This window comes from Montipora foliosa, chromosome 4, assembly GCF_036669935.1.
Source record: "Montipora foliosa isolate CH-2021 chromosome 4, ASM3666993v2, whole genome shotgun sequence".
In the NCBI taxonomy this organism is placed as follows: Eukaryota; Metazoa; Cnidaria; class Anthozoa; order Scleractinia; family Acroporidae; genus Montipora; species Montipora foliosa.
The window spans coordinates 20,779,481-20,801,752 of NC_090872.1; the positions used below are offsets into that span (position 1 = coordinate 20,779,481).

Sequence of the window (22,272 nt, forward strand, 5' to 3'; positions counted from 1 at the left end):
AAATCAAATGTTGGTTTTTTGAAGAGAGGGGAAAACCGGAGTACCCGGAGAAAAACCTATCGGTGCAGAGTAGAGAACCAACAAACTCAACCCACATATGACGCCGAGTCTGGGAATCGAACCTGGGCCATATTGGTGGGAGGCGAGTGCTCTCACCACTGCGCCATCCCTGCACCCAACAGGATTTATTAATAGCACACGTTTTTAGGTTGATACGCAACTCAACAGCTTTTAAGTAATTCGCCTATTGCGCCCACTCTCAGCAGTTACCGAGTGCCAACAGCTGGTCGATTTCTTTACCTGTTACAAGTGGCATTTCTGACATTAAATTTTAAACAACTTAATTTGTTTGAAGGAAGGCTCTTTTAGTGAACTTATTTTACTCTTGCAAGGTGGACTTGGTTTTGAACCCCTTTAGGTAAAGTCAGTTTGTCGCCCGTTTTTTAAATTTATATTATACCCTCACTTGTTGAACTGAGTTATCTGATCTTGAGAAGTTGCTTTGATAAGAGGAGAAGTCAGAAAGTCCGTCACATGCACTGGTGCTGAAGATCTTATTTTCCCACGGCTTTAGCTGTTGATAAATATTGCATTGCCATGTCAAAGTATTGTAGTTTCCTTGAGTTTCTAGTGAACAGCTTGAAGTTAAAAACGATTAATTTAGAAGATTGAATGTGATATTGCCCCAAGAGATCGTCACTCGTGATAACAGTCGAGTTGACTTAAACGAATCGTGAGTTCTCGCTGATAACAATATGGGCTTTTATTCACAGTCACGTCGTGGCGTTTGTTGACCTTTGTTGCCTGTTTTGAAATTGCCATACGAAATGAAAACTCGAAATTCTGCCCAAGGCGCGTAGATTTGGTGGCCTAAACCACCAGGAAACTGCACGATGTACACCATGTTGACGTCTGTCGAGGAAGGTGTAATTACTCATGCGCAGTAAACGCATGAGGTATAAAATGGCCTCCGTTTCTTGTTTTCCGTGTCACATTAGTGCATGGAAATTTATGCTTACATACATTTACACACATGACTGTAACTTTACGTGGGGCGGGGGGTAGGGGATTATTCAAAACAATTAATAGCTGCTGAAAAATGTATTGTTGAGACAGAAAAATTAATAGAAAGACTTGAAAAGAAGAATTAGAGTCTTAAAATGTATGTATGCTCGGAATATCAGTCCATTTTGCATGACAAAATAAACAGTGCGTGTTTGAAGAATTCAACCATCCCTCTCATGTTTCAAGCCCTTAAGTAGACTTGCCACAATTCCACCTCACGAGAATCCAGGGAGAAAATGTTTTGGCGAGCGAAGCGTGATTTTTTGGACGCGAATCTACACGAGACGAAGGACTTTTGAAAGTCTAGCCCTTAAGATGTGTCATTTTCTCTTGGATGTGCATGGTCGCACCCGAATCATCGGATCTTGACTGTTCAAACTTTGTGATTGTAGTCGCAGTCGTACGGCCCGGGTCGTACGGATCGAGCTGTTAGAATAAATCTTTTTCGATTGTTTAGGCAAAGGTAAGTTGTTGACATTAAAGACAAAATTATATATATTTTTTCTAATTTGTTTTACAAATAAACACTTTGCACGAGAGCGGGGATCGACATTAAGATCATTCAAACTGATCTCCAGTCATCTCAGCTCCTATATTGATCTTTGAGAACCTAAGAGCAGCTTTGAGCGAAACTGAGAATACCTGAGAAAAACTGATCCAACTTTTAGCAATCTGAACTGTTCTTAGAACTACTGTTATTGTCAGTATGGGCATGCGACGAAGTCAAAATGGGGAATTCTTTCAACAATACAGACTAGTCGTTGATATGCATTCTGTTTATTTGGTGGCAAAGGAATTTAGAGGATGCTTCAAGGGGAAATTCTGGTTTTCTGTCTTACTTTTGTTTCACTTAGAGGCCATGTGTTAACATTATTAAAATGTAAAGCAACAGTGAAAGCATTGTTCATTCAGTATATGTTTGAAACCAAAATTTTAGACCCTAGGAGCACTTAAATGAAGTTTATCTTTGCTCTTGCAAAGAATGTTCTGCTGTGTCATTTTATTCTGTTTGTTTTTCCACCTCAAAAGTCTTGTAACTATTGCACCTCTCAAACAGTTGATAGTATCATTGAGAATGGAGGAGCAATTTATCAGAAATGTTACTCCAGCAAAATATGTTTTTATTTCTGATTTTCTAAAGAAATTAGACGTAGACCGCCGGCCATGTAAAAGTTATTCATAGAGCAAGATGTCAGGGAAATTATCTTGCAATGCCATTTTGGATAATAAGGAAAAGCAGCACAGGCTTTTTGATGTGAACTTCTAGCTACTGCATTAGTTGTGTTTTCCAGTGATATGCAAAGCAAAAGATGAGTTACCAAGTTTTTGTATACAATGGTTCTGAACCAAAAAATGTAACAAAAGTATTTTCAAATTTAGATTCTGTTATTGATCTCTTTTGTTCTATTATTCAAAGTAAATTTAATTGTTTTGAAACAAACTATGAGGTTGCATTTCTTAGATGTTTATGTGAATTATCAAATAATAAGAAAGCATAAATCTACTTCAGAAATTGCAGCAAACTGGAAGAAAGAGGAGAGAAATTTACAGCCCAATGGACCCAGAGAAAGAATAAGAACTTCCTTCAAATTTTTTTGAAAAGTACAGGTCTATGGACCCATCGAAAAAAACAGACTCTTTCAATCAAAAATGAAAAGTATAGGTCAATGAACTCCCAACAAAACTGTCAACAAAAGTACAAATAACCTGGCAGCGCATGATTATAGGCTACTTAGAGCCTCTTGTTTTTGTTGAAAGCTTGACCGTTTGAAATGTCAAGTCTGGCAAGTACTGAAAAAGACTGTACTTCAGTTGTTTTTCGCTTCACAATTTTCCCAACTCTGGTTGTGGCTGGTTCCTAAGCACGATTTTCCCTTAACCACGTGCAGTGCCAAATGGCAACGTCACCTGGGACCAGTCTCCTACTCGCTCATCGAGCGGTGGACTGGAAGATGATTTCTGTGCAACATATTCCGCCACTGCAGAACCATGTCTCGGGCTGAGTGCAACCTATAAATTTTACAGCAACGCCGACAAAAGGTCTCTTGAAAATAAACCTTTTTGCGTTCGTAACTTTTTGACAGTTATTCCCTCCTTTTCGTGGTGAACTATATTCAATTCATGTCGAAGTAAACAAGTGTATTGGTAGAAAGACCACTAAAATTGTGTGTTCGCGTTGCCGTCAAAACCTCAAATTCGCTCATTTTGTGTTGTCTCGCAGAGGACGGTAAAAATTGAGCTAAAGCGGTTAGCCGAACATACAGTATAATTTGTTAATTCATTAAACGCAGAGTTTGAGACGTATGTGCTTAAACTTCCCAATAGGAATTTGATGTACTTCACACTCGTTTTTTTTTTTACTCGGAAGGTACTTAAAAAAAAAGAATGTAGTAATTATCTCGATCAACACGCTAGAATGTATTTTAGCCATTGGTAAATAGCTTTTCTCAGTACTTTTTATTGTTTTTAAATTTGTAAGAAGCAGTATAAAGTTTTTTTGTAGCTCCCGGCCTTGTATACACCGTAACTTGAACGTGAATATTTTAACTTTTTTTTTTTTCGCTGATATTAAGCATCGAAAAAATCAAGCTCAGAATTTACCGGATCTGTGTTGTCTTTGTTGTTAACTTGAATTCATTTTGATTCGAGATTTACCGGTTCTCTTTTGCCAATACACTTTTCTTACCTCACAGTGCTGTTTGTTGACTCGTCATTGAGCTGGGAAATCGGGATTTTTGCGCGTCGAATGCGTTCCCCAATCAAGTTTTGGGTCCAAGTAAGACAAAAACCAAACAAAGAATAAGAAAATCAGAAGCCATCTAGGAAAAAAACGAGTTTCATGCTGCAGAAAGAATCGAGTTGAGCCTCTCCCCTGGAAGAGTGTCGCGGTTACTCTGGTGTTGAAGTTGACTCAAAACTGTGCAAGGACCACCAATGTTTATGTATCAGTGTAAAGATTAAAAACGTGCTTTACTAAGTCACATCCTTCGTAGTATCTTTAGTTTTTTTCTGAAAAGTCAAAAATATGGGTCGGTCGGACGATAGTAAACGGAGCAATAAAAGGGAAGGAGGCGACCTTATAAAAAACACCATGATAGACACCTGCTTACCTTTAAAACTTGCAATTTGGAGCTCCATGCATGCGAAATAGCTGATGAAATCACAGAATGAATGCTGACGAAATCACTGGGCAAGCCATACGGGCCATCAAAAAAAAACAACTGATACGTTTTGGTGCACTCACGAACGGCTTTTTTTCACTACCGGTAGTTTCTATTTTCATTTCGTTTGTGGAAGCGGAATAAATATTTGTGATTATGTATATTGTTTTGACTGGCTGGAAAATCTTCCGACTTCATCATTCCCTTCCGTCAGAAACAGGCCTTTGAATCGACAGTCATTGTATGCTATCTCTCTCAAACATCATTGAAATCTGTAATAACAATTAAAATGCATTTTTTTTGGCACGAAAAATGCGACAACACATAGTATTCGATCACAAACGGACTTTTCTTTCTTGCAGCTTTATTGGAAATCAGCTACGATACTTGTGAAAAACGAACGAGAATAACATCGCGTGACTCTTTAGATACGAAATTTAGTAAGTGCTCCAATGTCGTGTTTCCACCGAACCGAGTGGCATTCGTTGTTGTCTTATTTTGCAACATGCTTTGTTTGATTTATTACTTGTTTTCTCTTTTTGTTGTTGATATTCCGCCGAGGTTTGTGTCAGTAATTGATAATTTTGCTATGAAAATCAAGCTACTTTCAAATGATTGGGAACTTGGTCCCATTGTAAAGGTCACCTTTTTGTTTTTTTCGCAGAATCGTGCATATAATGTTGTTTCCGGTTTATGGGAAAAAAAGTACAATTTCAAGTGTAGTTGAGAGTTTGCCATTTTTCAAACATTTGCAGCCGTCCGACTGATCTACTGCAATTTGGTTGTATTTTGACTCGTCAGGGCAACTCGGCTTTCAAAACAACTAACTGAGCTATTGTTTCCCCAAAAGTTGCTAAGGAAAGGAGTGGTTTTCGAGGTTTTCTAAAGGCCACCCTTTGATCTGTCAATGAAATGTATTGCATTCAAATTTTCGAAAAACATTTGAGATTCATCGTGCATGGATTGTATATAAATAGTCGGTTTATTTTTTGTTAATTTTAAGAGCAACTAGATCATAAATTTCTCAAAGAGTTTGAGTCAAACTTTGTTACTCTCATAACCTTACTATTCGCCTTAAGGACGTCCATCTTGTGCCATCAGTTCTTTTTGGTACAACAAGTTTCTGAAACTTTGTTACCTTAAGCGAGTTTTTCTATATTTAGCAATTTTTTTTTACTTCTTTCTCGCTCGACTCTTGTCGCAATTAAGCCGGGATATCATAAAAGAACTCACATTCAGCAGCAAACAGCAGCTTATCCGTGCCGGTAAGAAGGCAGAGAAGTGCTTTTTCCCGCTCTCGAACACTTTTTGTCAATTTCCCACACTGCCGGGTTCTTTTTTGATATACTTTGGTTTTGTTGAAGGTTAATTGTTTTGGTAGTATTTGCGTTTGCTTAAAATGCTATAACAAAAATCGGAATGCGATGATCAAAACAAAGAAATAATTAGAAACGTACTATTCAAGGTGTCTTATTTGTTTGCAGTTTTCCGACATTTAGTTTTCAAAAGCTGCTTTTAATGTTTAGTCTGTGCGTATTCCCTATATGCATGTTTGGTTACTTACTCGAGGCGCGGACTCATAATACGTATGTCTGCCTCAAGGCCCAGGATATTTTGGCAGTTTTAGTGATGTCAAAAGAGCCTAGAGAGCTTTCATACTCATTGTTCATGGAAAAAGGATAGGAAGGCTGTAACAAAAAAGTGACACTTGTTTTAATTTTCTGGTTTAGTGCGTTTTTAATTTTGTTGCAACTTGATCTGTGAGCAAGTGATCGAGTTTTAATTATACTTTTTGTTGACAAGGCTGCGATTTATAATTAATCTGCAAGTTCTGATTTCGACTGACGAGTTACATAGCGTAAAAGTAACGAAGATGTCAAGATTTTTCAAACAGTCGCCTTTTGAAGTTTTGGGATTCGTCAACACGATTATTTTTAAGTTAATAACATTGTTTAGTATTTTCTTAATATGGGGTTCTCCCCTGCGGCCATAAATCCCCGACTTCAAAGGAAGTCGCTAACCGGAAACACAGATATGAACTTCGTTAGTGTCTTAGTTTGGAAAACGTAGGCTTGGGTACAGAATTTATTATGTTGATTATTTTGCCGGCTGATTGCATCTTCAACATGTATCTCTCAGGCAAACTTGGAACTATTCAAGTGAAACCTTTTTCCTGAGGAAAATGTATCGAAAATTTGTTGCAATTGTGTAGCGGATTTTGCATGTGGAATGTAAAAATCGTGTTACACGAGGTTACTCACCGAAACAATACACACAAGTCCTTTTAATTCAAAGTTTTAGTGATTTTCTTTAGCCGTGATAAAGTTGTTTTTAGCAGCCGTCAATCGTTGTGCAAACTTAAACCACAAAATAAGAAACTATATTCAACCCGCAACACATACATAATTGAAAGTTTTAATATATCCTGTCCCTTGTTCACTTTCTTTCATTGTTGGGTGTCTGTAGTAGATAGCCCTTTCACATTTTGAAACGCCACGTTTTTCTCTTGGATATGGCCCTCTACCCCACACTGCCATTTCAACAATCTTAGAGAGACGGAATAGCAAGTCGCGAAGCGGCGAGAAAAACCTCTGGTATTGGCGGTTGAGAACCTCGTTTCCATGCCCCGTTTGATTGACATCGAAAAAACTCAGTAAATTGATGCGTGACTTAATCTACCAATCAGCATCTTTGGTTCCCACGGTACATTCTTCTTATCTACTTCGATGTCAACTTCAATGTTCCATATAAAACTTCTATGTCCATTATGAAAAAAAAAATTTCGAAGTTGAGTTTTGGCGGACATACACAAAACCCAGAAAATGTAGAACCCACTGAACTTTTTCTGTCAATGCGTCGATTTCCGGAACTTTGCAGCGTTTCGATTATGGCCACAGTGGGCACGAGAAATCTGGTTGACAGCAATTGAAAACCTGTTTGAACTACTTTCTGTTGCTAAACCAATCAGAGTACTCATTAGAACTGACAAGTTCCTGGAACCAATAGAATGGCTAGGGTCAAAATCTGACTATGGGAATATGAAACGGCATTCCATTGGACAGGCCTTCTCAAAGAACTCAACGGCCTGTACCAGAGGTTTTTCCTGGCCTATTCCGTCGCTCTGAGAGAGAAAAACCTCTGGCAGCCAGGGTAGTTCCCAGAGGGAAGATATTTTACTCGTCAGTTGGGGAAGCTTTAGGAGTGGAAATGGAAATGTAATTTGTTTACCCATGGAACATCTTAAGAGCGCTCAGGAGCTCGTTCAACATGTGTCCATGCATTCTGGATCAAATAGGAATTTGGCAGTGTTGGTTTTTGAGGAGAGGGGAAAACCGGAGTACCCAGAGATGAATCTCTCGGAGCAAGGAGAGAACCAACAACAAACTCAACCCACATACGACGCCGGAACAGGGAATTGAACCCAGGTCACATTGATGGGAGGCGAGTGCTCTCACCACTGCGCCACCCTTGCTCCCCGAGAAGGGAAGGAGAAGTCGTGAAAGTCTTATAAAGTCTAGGTAAATGTTGTTTGTACGCAAAAGTCGGGAAGTCTAGGTTTGCCAAGTAGTTTTCCCTCGGGTGTGGTGCATGGCCCCAAAAGGGGTCTGTCTTGGATCGTTCGTCACGGTCGGTTGGACTGTGCTAAGGAGTTTCGGCATTCAATAATGTCGACTTTTCATGTAAGCGTGAATGAACCTAGTTAGGAGAAAAACCTCACGGAGCAAGGAGAGAACCAACAACAAAGTCAACCCACATATGACGCCGGGACCGGGAATCGAACCCAGGTCACGTTGGTGGGAGGCGAGTGCTCTCACCCCTGCGCCATCCCTTAAGAAGGTAAACGTGCCTTTTCGTATTTGTGATGCCATCAAGTCATTTGGGTCGGTGATTTTTGGTCTTATGGATGAAAACAACGATTTGAACAATGCGCATAATCTGTATTGTGAGTGTTGCGAGCACTGTCTTATTTCAAGAAGAATGTTGCGAAAATTGATGCGAAACTGAAAACGTTTCAGACTGAGTAGAAGGTTGAAGCCCCCAAAACGAATTTGTCGAGAGGAAAGCTTTTTACAGTTGTTCAAACCTCTCTTGTGCAACCATCCGTCTTTTATTTTCCCCATAGAATTGTTTTAGCATTTGTTTACGTCAGGAGTTTCAGTATTGGTACCCAGTGGACCTGCGCGTGTCTGGAAAAGACCTGGTACCTAATCACTTGACCTACTTCATCTACAATCACTGCGCTGTGTGGCCAAAGGAGAAAGACAAGTGAGTCGTCAAATCTTTGCAGAACGAATCGTACCTCTGCTATGCTAAGAGAGATTCTGAAAGGATGGCCTACAATTTGAATCACAGGAAAATAAACAAGGGTGATTAATTCCTCATAGGGTTCATTGTTTTGTTCTGTCGTTTGATTCAAATTCCAGTTCTCCTAAAATTTTATAATTTTAACGAGATATCTGTTTGACGCTCGGAATCTCGTTATTCTCTTAAGCCCTAACTTCAAAATGCAAATTTTATTGACTACTCTCTTTACATTGCCTGTGACACTAATACTGAGAATCTGATAATATCCACTATTCTCATGACTCGTAATACGGATAACACAGTGATAAAGTGTGGAGAAGTCAGATGCTGGTGAGATGGTGGGCGTCACTTTTCATCCGGTCGATTTTCGTGGCGAGGCCCTGCTGTGAAACTTTATCGGAGATTAAAGGTATTTTTATTTTGTTTAGGTGGCCCCAAGGTATCAGAGCCAATGGATTCTTGTTACTCAATTCTGAAAAGGTAACCATAGAAACCTGATAGCTTAAGTTACGTCACCATTCGTGTTATCAAGTGATAGAGAGATAACGGCATACGACAACAAAGTCTTGCAGAACTTCTGCCAGACGTTTGTCGGGGAATACTCGGAAAAAATCCGAATGCTCCTTCTCAGGAGTCGATTAACTTGCGAACCTCTGGTGACTAGTTCGGATTCTCTACCAATGAGCCATGGGAGACTCGAAGGAGCTTAGGCCATTAAACGAGAGCATCCGAACTAGTTATCGGGAGGTCGTAGGTTCGATTCCTGCAAAGGAGCATTCGGATTTTTTCCGAGTATTCCCGAGTCATCATTGATTTTAGCTAATTTTTTGCCCGTTTCATACAGACATCGAGCAACTCTCGAAAGACCCGAGAGACAAGTTAGAATAAGTGAACCTTAAAATTTATGATGATAACAAGCACCTGCCTGTCGTTCGCCGTTTCACGTAGAGTGCAATGCAGTACTAAATCTCTTTAGTTGCAAAGAAATTTTCGTGTCAGCCTGCGTTGCAAGCCTTTTCGGGCGTGGGTTTCACAGCGAAAGGAGAACGCGAATCGAGATTTTCAATGCTTCAGCCGCGCAAAAAATGAAACGTGTGCAATAATTTCAGAGAGAGGGGAGGGGTATTTTCGCGCGACCAGAGTGCGAACAAGTTTCTTCAAACCTCCCCTTCCACACCGTATGCTTGCTACGAAGCCTAACCCGATGTTTTATCTTGACTTTTGGTTTATGTGTTCATCGCCTGTTAATGTTGAGGAGTTTCTTCTTTCCTGCGGGGTAAAGTGATCTTTATCATTTTATTTTTAGATGGCAAAATCGACAGGGAACTTTCTCACCTTGGGACATGCGGTGGACAAATTTTCAGCTGACGGTAAAGGCAATTTATACTGCAACTGAGTGACGTAAAGCCGGAACTAAAGGAGTATTTACATGAGACCGAGACGATCTCAGACCGGCATGAGTTCGTATCGGCTCCATACGTTTCTTTTCATGCGTTTACATGAGACCACCTGACAATGAACTCAGACCTGTCTGACTTTCGTCCCGGTTGCTGGACAGAGACGAGAAATTCTCAAATTGGTCTGAGTTCGTACCGGTCTCATGTAAATGACAACAAATCTCAGACCGTGTCCAGAAATTTCAAGCCTGTATGCTTTTCGGTCAGCCCATATATTTTTTAGACAAAATATATCATTACATTTCGAAACCAGGCACCGAGCATTTCGTCCCGGTTTCATTTAAACAGCTGCAAAAATTTCATACCGGTACAAGTTCATACCGGTCTGAGTTGGTCCCAGTCCCATGTAAATGTCCCCTAAGCCATCTTGTTCGCTCAGTCACAACAGACGAATACAATCAAATGAGCCAATCAAAGGAAGAAGTTAACAATTGCAGCTGCCGCAAAGCGCGGGAAATCGCGTGCGACTAAGGTACAATTTTGGTTTTAAAGATAAGTATTTCTGTGATATAGATATCGATCAATTTCTTGTTCGTCGCGCAAAGAGAAGACGCTATGTTAATCTTTAATATGTCGTCATGGTTACGGACATTGCAGCCAATAATATTACCGCATCGTGTTGCGTGTGAAGTCGTGCGGCCGCTGCTGTCATTAATTAAAACTTCATTTGAAAATATCATGAAAAAAATTGCTTTGAGATACGAACACATTGAAAGTACCAGTCAAGGTGATCACTTTTTTCGGTGCTTTTCAAATGAATAAAACTGCGATGTCTGTGGTTTGGATTTTATTATCTACATATTATATGAATAGAACAGTAGATGACCGTGTGGCGATATCAGATGTCCTCGATCTGATACGATAACTCACTCGTATACCGAGTCAGCACTCGAAGATAAAATTCGTATCCCCCGGGCGGTCATGTAATATCCTCTGTATCAGTGTTGCCTCAGGGATACTCGGATATTGGCACGATTGTGGCACGAGATTCTTAACTATTCATTAAAGTAGTATTGAAAAAACAAAGGAATCACGACAATACCGTGGGCACTCGGTTTAGAGGGGAACTGTCATGCTAAATTTGGTGTTTTTGGTCCAAACCTGGGTAAAAATCTAAATTTGTACTTTATTGACAACCGATTGACAAGATATGAAATATATTTATTGCACAAAGATATATTCGGATTGAATTTTTGGCGACTTTCTGCGGACACCATCACCAAACTCGAAAAAAACTGGTCAATTATTTTCAAATTTCAATCTATTTCGGTCCTCTCCATCCATGGATACCAACAACAAAGAATAGCTTCAGTGCACTTCAATGGTTATTGGCAACAATAGTACTGCAGTATTTTTTGGTCTTGTTGATACAAAGGCGTATTTTAGTGTTTTGAAATTGGACTGAAAATGGCGTGACACTGCCCCTTTGAAACCGCAAATGGGCAAACAAAAGTAAAATTGACAATACATGGAATTTATTGAAACAAGTCATCAGAAATTCGCCTTTTGCTAAAAATCAAAGAAACCTGCTTGATTTTAGCTCGATTTTTGTCTGTTGGCCACACTGCAGGGCTTGAAATTAACGACAAGATACGAAAATTTAGTCGCAATTTCACAAAATTTAGTTACGTTCTAATTCGCTTCGCTCAACCGAACGTAAATTATTTTACCCTTCAATTCCCGTAAATGATCAAATAAACAAGGAATATGGAAGGATTCGCAAGCGGATCCGAATGCAGTTTAATAGTTTACATACACTCTTCCTCTTCTTTTCCTTAACATATATTCTTTACAATAAGTAAAAAGCGAACGTTAACAATAACGTATCAATCTCTCTCTCTCTCTCTCTCTCTCTCTCTCTCTCTCTCTCTCTTTCATCCTTTTGTTGTTGTTTTTTTTTTGGTATTTGTAATCCGCTAGGTCTTTACAATTTCGTATAATCCATGTTCTTTTTCTTTAAAGTAATAAGCAGATACAGGATACTAGGAAGCGATAAACAATACAGAAATAAGACCTACAGCTACCTAAATTAAAGCCATAGAAACTTTGTTACTTGAAGCCTGTTATCAAGACTTTCCTCCACGTACATATCTTTGGCAGCGTCCGTCTTCCACCTGCCATGCAACTTCAACAGTCTCTCCGAAACTGAATTACCACTGTGGCGAACAACGGATGTTATCCCACCCGATCTTAAGCTATGAAGCCCGTACTCGTCCGGTTTGAAACCAAGATGTTTTAAGGAATCCCTCAGGATTTCTCTACATGTGGTGTAGGAGATTTTTCCATCCCTTAGAGTATAACTAGAATTACTCCTATGAAAAACCAGAAACCAGAGGCCTAAACAAAGGCAGATCACTTTTATCGTGAATACCACCTAGATTCATATACCTTCTTAAAACACTAACAGGGCAGTATGAAGTTCCCGATGCACTTATATAGACATAGTTACCCTCCCTATAAACATCAGTCTTACTACGAGGCACAAAAATCTTTATGTATTGACTGTGAAATTCGATAAGGTTGGGTGAAATATTACAAACTCATTATACCGAAAAAATCCGGCAAAAGCTAACGAGCATAAGGCAGCTATCCTAACATCTTTCAAATTAGCATCTTCCTTATTATAAGCGTCTAGAATATCCTTAATAATCTGGGACGAAAAAGGTTTCTTCTTGGCAATTGGTTTAGACTTGATGCGTTTTGCCGACTCAATTAAATTCTTACAAAATTCACTATCCAGAGGATTACGGTCGAGGCTAGGCACAAACGAGTGAAACCATTTAAGTGCAGCATGAGCTTGGACTAAAGACGCGCTTGAAGCACAAGATTGATGGTTTTCAAATAAATAAAGCGAAACTGTGCTTACGGGAAAAGGCAATCGAACACTTAATTCCCTACTCCTACACCACTCTAAAAACCTTTTGAGGACCCTAAGGTAGGCTTTAGTTGTAGAGTTCGCCCGGGACTGTAACATCACGCTCACGATTTGACGAAAATTTGGTGAAGACGAAGACAGGAAAGGTTTCCAAGCTCCGCTTAAACTAAGTATCTGAAATTACAAATAAGAACACTCCGAAGTAAAGCGGGGTAAAACCCATGCAATTCATAATTCCAGAAAAACTAATTATACCGGGCGGGTGCCAGGTCACCCGTACAAGCAGCTGTACCAATAATCAGTGCCATCGCCCAATAAGGCCAGTGCCTACAAAGTCAGAACTGATAATTCTCACATTCCAAACGGGTGCAGTCACCCTTGATCTAAGATGGCCAGTGCCAATAAAATGCAACGTCACTGGTGCAGCCACCAGAAACAGCCAAAAACCCAAGCAAACGCTGGAAACTAATCATAGCAGATAAACTGGAAGGTGCCGCCACCCCCAGGCGTCACGAGCAATAATTCTAGTCAAGAAACTTCATCCTTAGAGCAATGACATGCCCCTTAAAGTCCTTTGATCCTAAAAGGGAATTGAGATTCCTACCATGAGTTAAGGATTGGTTCCCGATATGCATGCTATAAGCTGATATATACTTGAGATATTTACTTGTCAGTAGAGGCCAATAATGAGCCGAAGGCCAAAAGGGGAGAACAACGGTACCCACAGCGTTTTGAGACTTCATATAATGAAGAACTCTAGAAACGATAGAAACGGGCGGGACCACCCAACAGTTCTCTCCTCGAAGTGGCTGAATAAAGAAGTCGATACCCGCCGTGTTGGGATTCCAAAACCTAGAAAAGAATCGGGGTAGCTTATGATTATAATAATTAGCAAAACAATCTACGGAATGCGGCCCCCAGCGCTCATTTAGGGACGAGAACAAATCACTGGTAGTCTGCCAATCATCGACGTCTATCAAACGACTAATGTGATCAGCCTGTTGATTTAAAGTGCGGGGAATCCACTGTATGTCTAGGTAAATCCCTGACTGAACACAAATATCGAAAATTCTTCTGGCAATTTTGTGCAAGTCCAACTTCATGCTACCTACTTCAACGATTCTGGCAGCAGCTTGACTATCGGTAAACCACTTGACATGTGATCCTTTAAGGACTGGGACAAACGAACGCAAAGAAAATTCTATCGCACATAACTCCCTCCACGTGGAGCTCTGTAGACTCTCCGAATCTATGGCACACGTACTCGTTATTGAAGCCAATAACAGAACCACAACCCGTAGCACTGGCGTCAGAATAAACAAATGAACTAGGGCAGGTATATGCGAAACAATGTCTGTTGTTAATATTGCTAAGATTTGTTTTCCAAAAATACAATTCCTCCTGACAGTACTCGTCAAGGTAAAACTCTATATCCCAACGGTCATTACACAAGGTGGACATGACACAATGTCTTGTCATAATTCTACCAATATTACCAACGACAGGACCCGTTGAAATAATTTGACCCGTAAAAGAAGCCAAACTTCTTGCCGAAACCTTAAAGTTTGAGTTGATAATATGGTCAATGGTTTTTAAAATCTTCGTAATCCTTCTATCTACAATTTTTAAAGTGCCCAGGATCGAATTCCAAGTCAAGCCTAACCAGTCTAAAACCTGCGTGGGCTCCCATACCGACTTCTCATCGTTAGCTATAAACCCTGCACTGCTCAAGTCGTTTCTAACAGCTCGGGCAGTAGCGTGACAGTCTTGTTTATCCTGGACTATGCCCCAACCATCATCTAGAAAGATGGCTATACAGATACCCTGTAATCTCCAGCGTTTTACCAAGGGTTTCAAGAGCTTAGTAAAGACATAAGGGGCAGTGGATAAACCGAAAGGAAGAACGGTAAATACATAAAATATTTCATCCCCAGAATCTGCCACTCCCCACGAAAACCCAAGGTAAGTTTGGTGTTCCTGTGAAATTTCAACGTGGTGATAACCGCTTTTTAAATCGAAGGAAAACATATAAGACCCCTTTGTAAAGTAGGAAAGAGCAACCTTCCAATCCTCGAATTTCACTCTTTGTTTAAGTAAACACTTATTTACGTGGCGTAAGTCCAGAATTAGTCGTTTTTTACCGCATGGCTGTACTGACACAGATAAGGGGTTAACTACCAAGGGTTTCTTAGCAACTACGCAGACACGCCCAGAGAGAACAAGCTCATGGATAGCTTGGTCCACAAAATCGGCATGGAATCTAGCAGACTTATTATTCCTGAGCTTCACGGGTTCGGGCGAACTAGCAAAAGGTAATTTATAACCGTTTTCAATTAGCGATAAGATAAAATAAGGCGCACCAATAGATTTCCAAAACTCGATGTTAGCTCTCAGATTACCCTTCACGCTTAAAGATAGCCCACTGTCCACTTCGAATTTTTCTACGATTTCTTCTACCTGCGCTAAGTCTTCCTCAATACTTGATAGCTGGCTGGCTTGATTGAATTCCTGTTGGCTTGTTGTAGGAAGGTACTGGTAAGGAGTTGTGATTGTAGGACTGGTAACTGTGACCTCCTGGCCAGAAGGCAGAACGGCAGTCTTTGGCCCAATGACCGTATTTTCCACATTTGGAACAGCGGAACCCTTCATAACAAGCATCCCTACGGCCTGTAAACAAAAATAACAACAACTGCAGTAAGCTGGGCGGGAGGGTGGGATAAATGCTGAAGTATAAACTGCGTGGATCGCTAGCGTGAGTGAATATTCAACGGTCACAGAGGTTATAAATACCAGGGACTAACCAATCAAAATTATGCATAATTAGAACAAGTGAGAAGGTGAGACAGGAGGAGCGAAGGTATTGGAGCATAACTAATTACTGGAATACCAGCGGAAAATTCATTCGCAGAATCGTCGCGCTGCATTGTGTTGTCAGCGGTGTAGGAAGACAAAACATGAGCCCACAATACTTGTGTTGAAAGAAACCGCTGAAAATGGCGAATGATGTCGAAGGAATGGAGTTGTGTACGTAACATCGCAGCGAAATTACACTACAATTACGCTATCTTCAGATTGAAAGAAAACTCTAGGCGAGAAACCTCAATTTATTTTAGTAAAAAGAGCAGCAAAGCGGCAACTGCTAAGCCTTTTGTTTTGAAAGAGCGAAGATGAAAACAAGTCATGACAAGTCGCAAATTTGTGGCTTCACCAGATATTTTAGTCGCAAAGGGAAAAGTCGCAATGAAAAAAACTCAGTCGCAAATGCGACTGTATTGGTCGCAGTTTCAAGCCCCGCACAGATCTCAAACAACTCAAAGTGCATATCACCTCAACACAGTTTTCCTCTTTATTTATTCTCCGAATTCGTCCCAAATACATTGTTATTGCTTTTTGTTTGCTTTGAAAGACAGCAAAATGCAAAGCAGTCTATGACGTCAACCCGGTATTAAACCCATTCCACCTTCACTGCTCGGTTATGGATCAAAGTATAACCACTTTTCCCGTCTTTCAAAGCAAATAAAAAGTGAATTTTCGATTCAAAGGTTCTAAAAACAACACAATGAACTGGGGACGATTTCAGAAAATAAAAAAAGTGGACAGCTGTGTTGAGGTGATAGTGTTTTCGTACTTTTATGACAATCATGTGAACGCAATGCTAAATCTCTCTGTTTTGTGACCAAATCATCCGTGAGAGAAAGGGTGCATGGTTTTCTTTTTAGGAAGAATGTTTTCTCGACTGGCAATATTGCACTTTGTATATTCTCAGGTATGCGTCTGGCCCTTGCTGACGCTGGTGACACGGTGGAAGATGCGAATTTTGTTGAAAAAGTGGCCGACGCTGGAATTTTACGTCTTTTCACATTTCTTGAGTGGACAAAGGTCAGAATATGAGGATACCGTCTCTCGTACGAAGCTTTATTGGGTTGTTTGTTCCCTTTCAGCTCTTTTATCTTTATTTGCACGCTTACTGCAGACTTCTCCTTGCGGCGCACCTTCGGTGTTTCTGTCTGGGACTTATGTTATAAAGCGGTCTGCTCAAGAGAGCTTAAGAGGAGGGAAGGAACGTTGGGGGTGGAGTAATTAGAGATACAGTTGGCGCACTGAGGAGTCCACTCAGTCACAATCAACCAACTTGTTCCGAGTTGAACTTCCTGACTCGGTTGTGTATTCAGACGAGACTTGGTTCTCTACCATGTTCCGATAGGTTTTTCTCGGGGTAATCCGTTTTTCCCTTTTGACAAAAACTAAGAGTTGATTTGATTTGATTTGATTTGCAGCCTTCCCAATTATGTTGTCACTTGCGCTTGGTTATCTAAGCTCGAGGAACAAAGTTGGCCGCATGACACTCTGTGTATCGACAGAATTAACTATATCAACCAACCGAATCGATCTGCTGGAGCGTATGCCCCAGACATGGAAACACAGATACTTATCCGGAAAAGTCAAATTTCAGGGCCATAAAACATGTATTTAACGTTAACTGGTTGCGATTTCTCCTCTAAAAGCCCCGTATGAGTTGTGTGAGGTTTGCAAAATTGGCAATTGTTTCCCTCGTGGCCGAGATGGTGAGAGCAGTTTGTAACATCATTTCGGGAATAGGCCCATGCCTCATGCCAGCTCAGCCGCGGGACAAGCAAATGCCAATTCGGCCTTTTAGAGGCAAAATCTCGACCATATCTCCGGTTTCATTAGCATGTAGCGACTAGGAGTATTTCTACTTCCCCCTGGATAGTGCTAGTCCATCGCAGGGTTACCCTCAGCATTAAATTCGCCGGTACCCATTTATACACCTGGGTGGAGGGAGGCACCGTGTTTTGCCCAAGAACACAACACAATGTCCCCGGCCAGGACCCGAACCCAGACCACTCGATCCGGAGTCGAGCACTCTAACCATGAGGCCACCGCGCCTCCCATCCATTTAACGCAAGATACATTTTTTATGGGATTGAAACTTTGAATGTTAGGGACACTCAAACGTCTTTCGATGCATTGAGTGCCTCGCGGTCAACTTTCTTCCTTTTATTTGTCCGCGAAATAACATCTCCACCATATTAACCGCCACACCTGGCTCCCGTGTGGCCTCGTAGCTTATTCGGAATAGAAATGGTGATCTAAAGTGGACGTCATGGGTTCCATTTCCACCATGATCGGATTTTTCTCTTTCGTTGCGTTGACCCATTTCCCTGTGTGGGGTTAACAATCAGGCCCGGGTTGCTCGAAGTATGGTTAGCGCTAACCAGCGTTAAATACCATGGAAACGTATAGGTTATGATACCTCTTAACCAACGGTTAGTGCTAACCAGCCTTCGAGCAACCGGCCCCAGATGGATTCAGTGGGTTAACTTACACTCTAATAGGTAATTATTTGTAAGCTTGAGGCTTGAATGAAGTGATCATTAGAGGTCGAGACCTTTTGACAGGGAAGCTTGTGCACGCGACGTTTTTGAGATGCTGACGGCAACCGGAAGTGGGCTGTTTTTCCTTTTAACTTGTCTTCACGCAATCATATTTATATTGATAAGTATCTTTTCGCCATAAGAAATGATTAGTTTGAAAATCAGGGATACACTCCTGTCCTGGCATGCGAAAAGTTTACTTCCGGTTGTCGTTCGCGTGCTTTTAAACTTCCAATTGTGTCCACTAAAATCCTCGAATGAAAAAAAAAAACAAGCAGCATGCAAGACGGAGCCATTGACTAGACTTTCTGCGCAATTTTAGGAAATGCTGTCTTGCAAGGATTCACTTCGCACAGGGAAACTAAGCTGTTTTGATGATCGCGTCTTTGAAAGGTGAGTTTTAGGATGCGTTCGATTGACCCTCATCCTGCGAGCAGAGCCTCCTTTTGTCTTTTTCTTTACTGAGGAGGAGAAAAGGAGGCTCTGCCCGAATTGCGTCAACTATTTGAAGCCGCCGCAGCCCGAACTTCTGGACTAGTCAATCTTGTTTTTCCAGTGCGAGCGTCAATTTAGTGAGAAAACCGATGGTTATAATTGAGCCCGCTGTACCATGAAAAACCAAGATGGCGGCGAGATCTGGCATATTAGGCTTGGGTTCGAGACTGGATCCTGGCAACATGCAGCGCATACGCAATAAAGATCTTACTCGATTCATGCAGAGTCTTTCTCGAGAACGCCAAAATCGAGGAAGCAAAAGAAAGGCTGTGCTAGCAGCCCTATTCCGGAGTAAGAATACGTGGAGTGATGATTTAAAACTGTATGTTTGGGGTTTTGAAGAAACAAGGATAATAAAGATATGAAATAGCATTTTAGCCGGTGTTTGACAATTTTAATATGAATCTCCGAAGAGCGAAGGATTGCTATCTTTCTATTTCATGTATTCCAATTCCGGAATACGGCCAATCGAACGCGCCCTTACTTTTACTTTACATTGCAACAGACGAAGGAAACTAAGGGAGCCAATCATAACGAAAGGCAAGTTTCAAGTTTGTGCAGCCTGCCCTAAGCACGGGGGAAAAAGAGTTTCTCTCTGATTGGCTGCTGGAGAATATGGCGCGAGATTTAAAACCAACGAAAGCGGGAACATACAAAATGAAGCAAATACGAAAATAATTTTCGACCCATTAATTGTTAACCTTTCATTTACAAACGAAAGAGTGAAGTGATCTTCGCATGTATCTGGACAATTTGTTGGGCTCATGTGTTCCCGTGAAAGGACTCGATGAATGAAATAAAATGTATGTAAAGTGACAATTGCTTAAGTTGTCCAGACAAGTAAGATGGTGAATTTAATTAATGATATTTACCCAGGAAGCTCCACTCACGCGAAAGTGGTTTTCAGCGAGGTCCTGCAGCCGATCAAATTGGAGTTTAGAAATGTTGGTTTACAAGTGATGATCACTTTTTTCTTTTGGGGCCACAAGCCGCACTTCAGATACATACATGCAATTCATTTATCGAGTCCTTTCGCGGGAACACATAAGTCTAACTAATTGACCTGCTCCCAATCGAGTGGCTTCATTCCTCAGTTGGCAGAGCATTTTATCGGCATAGCAGAGGTTATGACTTGGGAGTTCGAATCCTGTCGACGCCGTCTGAATTTCGCAAGTGTCTACAAGTGACAATTGCTTGAATGGGCTCTTTGCATGGCATGAATTGTGGTTTTGATACCCCTTACCATACCCCCCACCCCCCAATCAACCATGCAGTGTTGGATTACGAAAACTACTTTTGCAATCTTGATACAATCCCTCCCCTCCCCCCCACCATAGTTGTTCATGGTATGAGGGACGGGATAGAAGGATGAATAGCGTGCTTGACCGCTGAAAAATACTCCCTTGTGCGGCGCATCGCGGTATGAAAGAATGCCTTTACGATAATCATTGTCAAATCTTTTCTGATTTTAGAATTGACAGGACAAGACGTCATGCCATACAGCGGGCGGTGCCTGTACGCTTTAATTCCAAAGAAATGAAGCACCTGAAATGCGTCATTGACCATCATGGTTATCGAGTCTTTAACAACGAATTGACATTAATGGAACGTTTCCGACTGCAATAAAACCTGTAATCTTTGCTACGTGTGCATGAGACATAACTAAGTTCTTATCTCTGTGAAGTTTCTCTCTCCCTCTTTTTAAGAGGCCCCACTTTTCGTAGGGTGATTTCCACTCGTTGCGGAATCGTATTGAGCAGTTTTTGCCGTGTTAAAGCCTGGTTTACGTATGGCCTACAGTCGCACAAGGCATTTCCGTAGTTATAGAGGATTGTTATCGACTAGAACATAGTTAATAGAGGGGAATGGTTATGAAACCCGACAAATTTCTTTGCTGTTGGTTTTTGTTCTCTTTTTTGGCCTTGACCGTGCTCAAAACACAATAGTTGTTTACTCCTTACTGAGGCCAATAGAATCGTGTTGGTTACGTAATTCATGCATAGTGTATGAGCGCAAAACAAAAGATTGTGCATGGTCGTGGACTTTCCAACCTAAATCTTGGCATCTTTGTTTGCTCGTTTGATGTTTGCCGAGCTTCAAAACCAGTCCCTTATATTAACTATGACTGGAATGAGCGGTTTCTTTGTGGCTACATCTTATATTTTAAAACAGGGCAGAAACTTTTACATTTCTACTTCAGCAAGAATTTAAAAATATATATATAAAATTCCAATTCACTGAGTATAGACTTCTCCAATGGGCCATTTCCGAGTTCATGCCAGCCTCCTCTTCAAAGCGAGTCTAAGAGCGAAGTTTTTGTTGTGAAAATTACTTTTCATTCATATGTAAAGTAGAACCAATTAGCATCACAAAAACTTCACACTTAGACTCGCTTTGAAGAGGAGGCTGGCATGAACTCCGAAATGGCCTATTGTTTACCTTTGTGTTAAGAAGAAGGCAACGTGCCCATGTAATGTAACTAAAAATAGTAATTAAAATTCCTGTCACAAATTGTCACAGTCTGAGCACAAAGTGGGACATCGTTTATCGTTTAAAATAATTACTGAAACTGTAACTCTCCGTACTCTAAGTATACAGAACGAAGGCTAAGTCTCTCATAAATACTTAGTTTCATTCAACAGCCTTCATCCAGAAGGGACATCAAACAATTTGTAAACTCTGTAGAGAGCTCCATCTTTTTATATTCTTCAGTTTTTACCCCTATGGTGGTGCTATGGTGATTTTTGTTTATGACGATAAGGTGATATTTTGGTCATTTCCTTTCTCGTCATTTGTTATGTAAAGCTGAGAGTCAGCAGGGAACCTTAGACCCCATTCACACGTATTCGGACATTTTCGAAAACGGAGACTTTCCTCCGTTTTTGCTTCCCGTCTACTCGAATGCGGTGTTTTCGGTCACACTCAAAAGTATAGATTTTTGAAAATGGAGCCGGGTCGTGTGGGACGGGTGAAAACTGAGGTTTTCCAATACGGTGACATCAGACGCGCGTTATACCATAGAGAGCGCACACGCATGCATGCTCTATAGGGGGAGGTGAGCGTTTCGATTCGTTTTTTATTATATAAACAGCAATGAAATACCAAGTGAGCTTTCGGGCGAAAACACGATAACTTCACACGTGAAAAGATCACTGTTGCTATGGTTATACAGAAATTGCGCCTTTCGATGCTTTTCATGAATGATTTAGTATTTCATTGGTGTTTATATCATAAATAGAATATTACATGGCCGCTTGGGGTTACGAAATTTCTCCTCTCGTGTTGAAAAATATTTCACGAGTGAGCACAGCGAACGAGTGAAATATTTTTCAACACTGGAAGAGAAATTTCGTATCTCCGCGCGGCCATGTAATATCCTCTAGTTCTTATTCGTGTGGACGGGCAAATACGATTCGAAAATATGCGGATACCTTTGGACGGGGGCCTTATGTACCGACTAAAATGATTTCAAATAAGAACTCAGTGAACCTCAGTTTTCATGGCAAGAAAATGAACAG

General features: G+C 40.8%; 1 protein-coding gene and 1 long non-coding RNA gene across 5 annotated transcripts in view; one reads left to right on the plus strand and one right to left on the minus strand.

The window, feature by feature from the left end:
- Positions 1–5,606, minus strand: part of LOC137999077 (histamine H2 receptor-like) — a 27,652-nt gene extending 22,046 nt beyond the window's left edge. Inside the window, exons 1-2 of one of the 4 annotated variants that reach the window (XM_068844909.1) lie at positions 4,176–4,316; positions 3,752–4,074 (exon numbers count right to left, since the gene is read on the minus strand). The gene's annotated coding sequence lies outside the window, so the exon portion shown is untranslated. Of the gene's footprint in view, positions 1–466; positions 783–3,751; positions 4,075–4,175; positions 4,317–5,459 lie in introns of those variants that run through there. The other 3 variants (XM_068844908.1, XM_068844914.1, XM_068844913.1) reach the window with 3 other exon arrangements.
- On the plus strand, positions 1,459–18,655 carry LOC137999078 (uncharacterized). The gene is made up of 6 exons (XR_011122889.1): positions 1,459–1,528; positions 8,350–8,492; positions 8,960–9,011; positions 9,838–9,901; positions 16,630–16,742; positions 18,582–18,655. It is a non-coding gene; the product is annotated as an uncharacterized lncRNA (long non-coding RNA).
- The last annotated feature ends 3,617 nt before the right edge of the window (positions 18,656–22,272 follow it).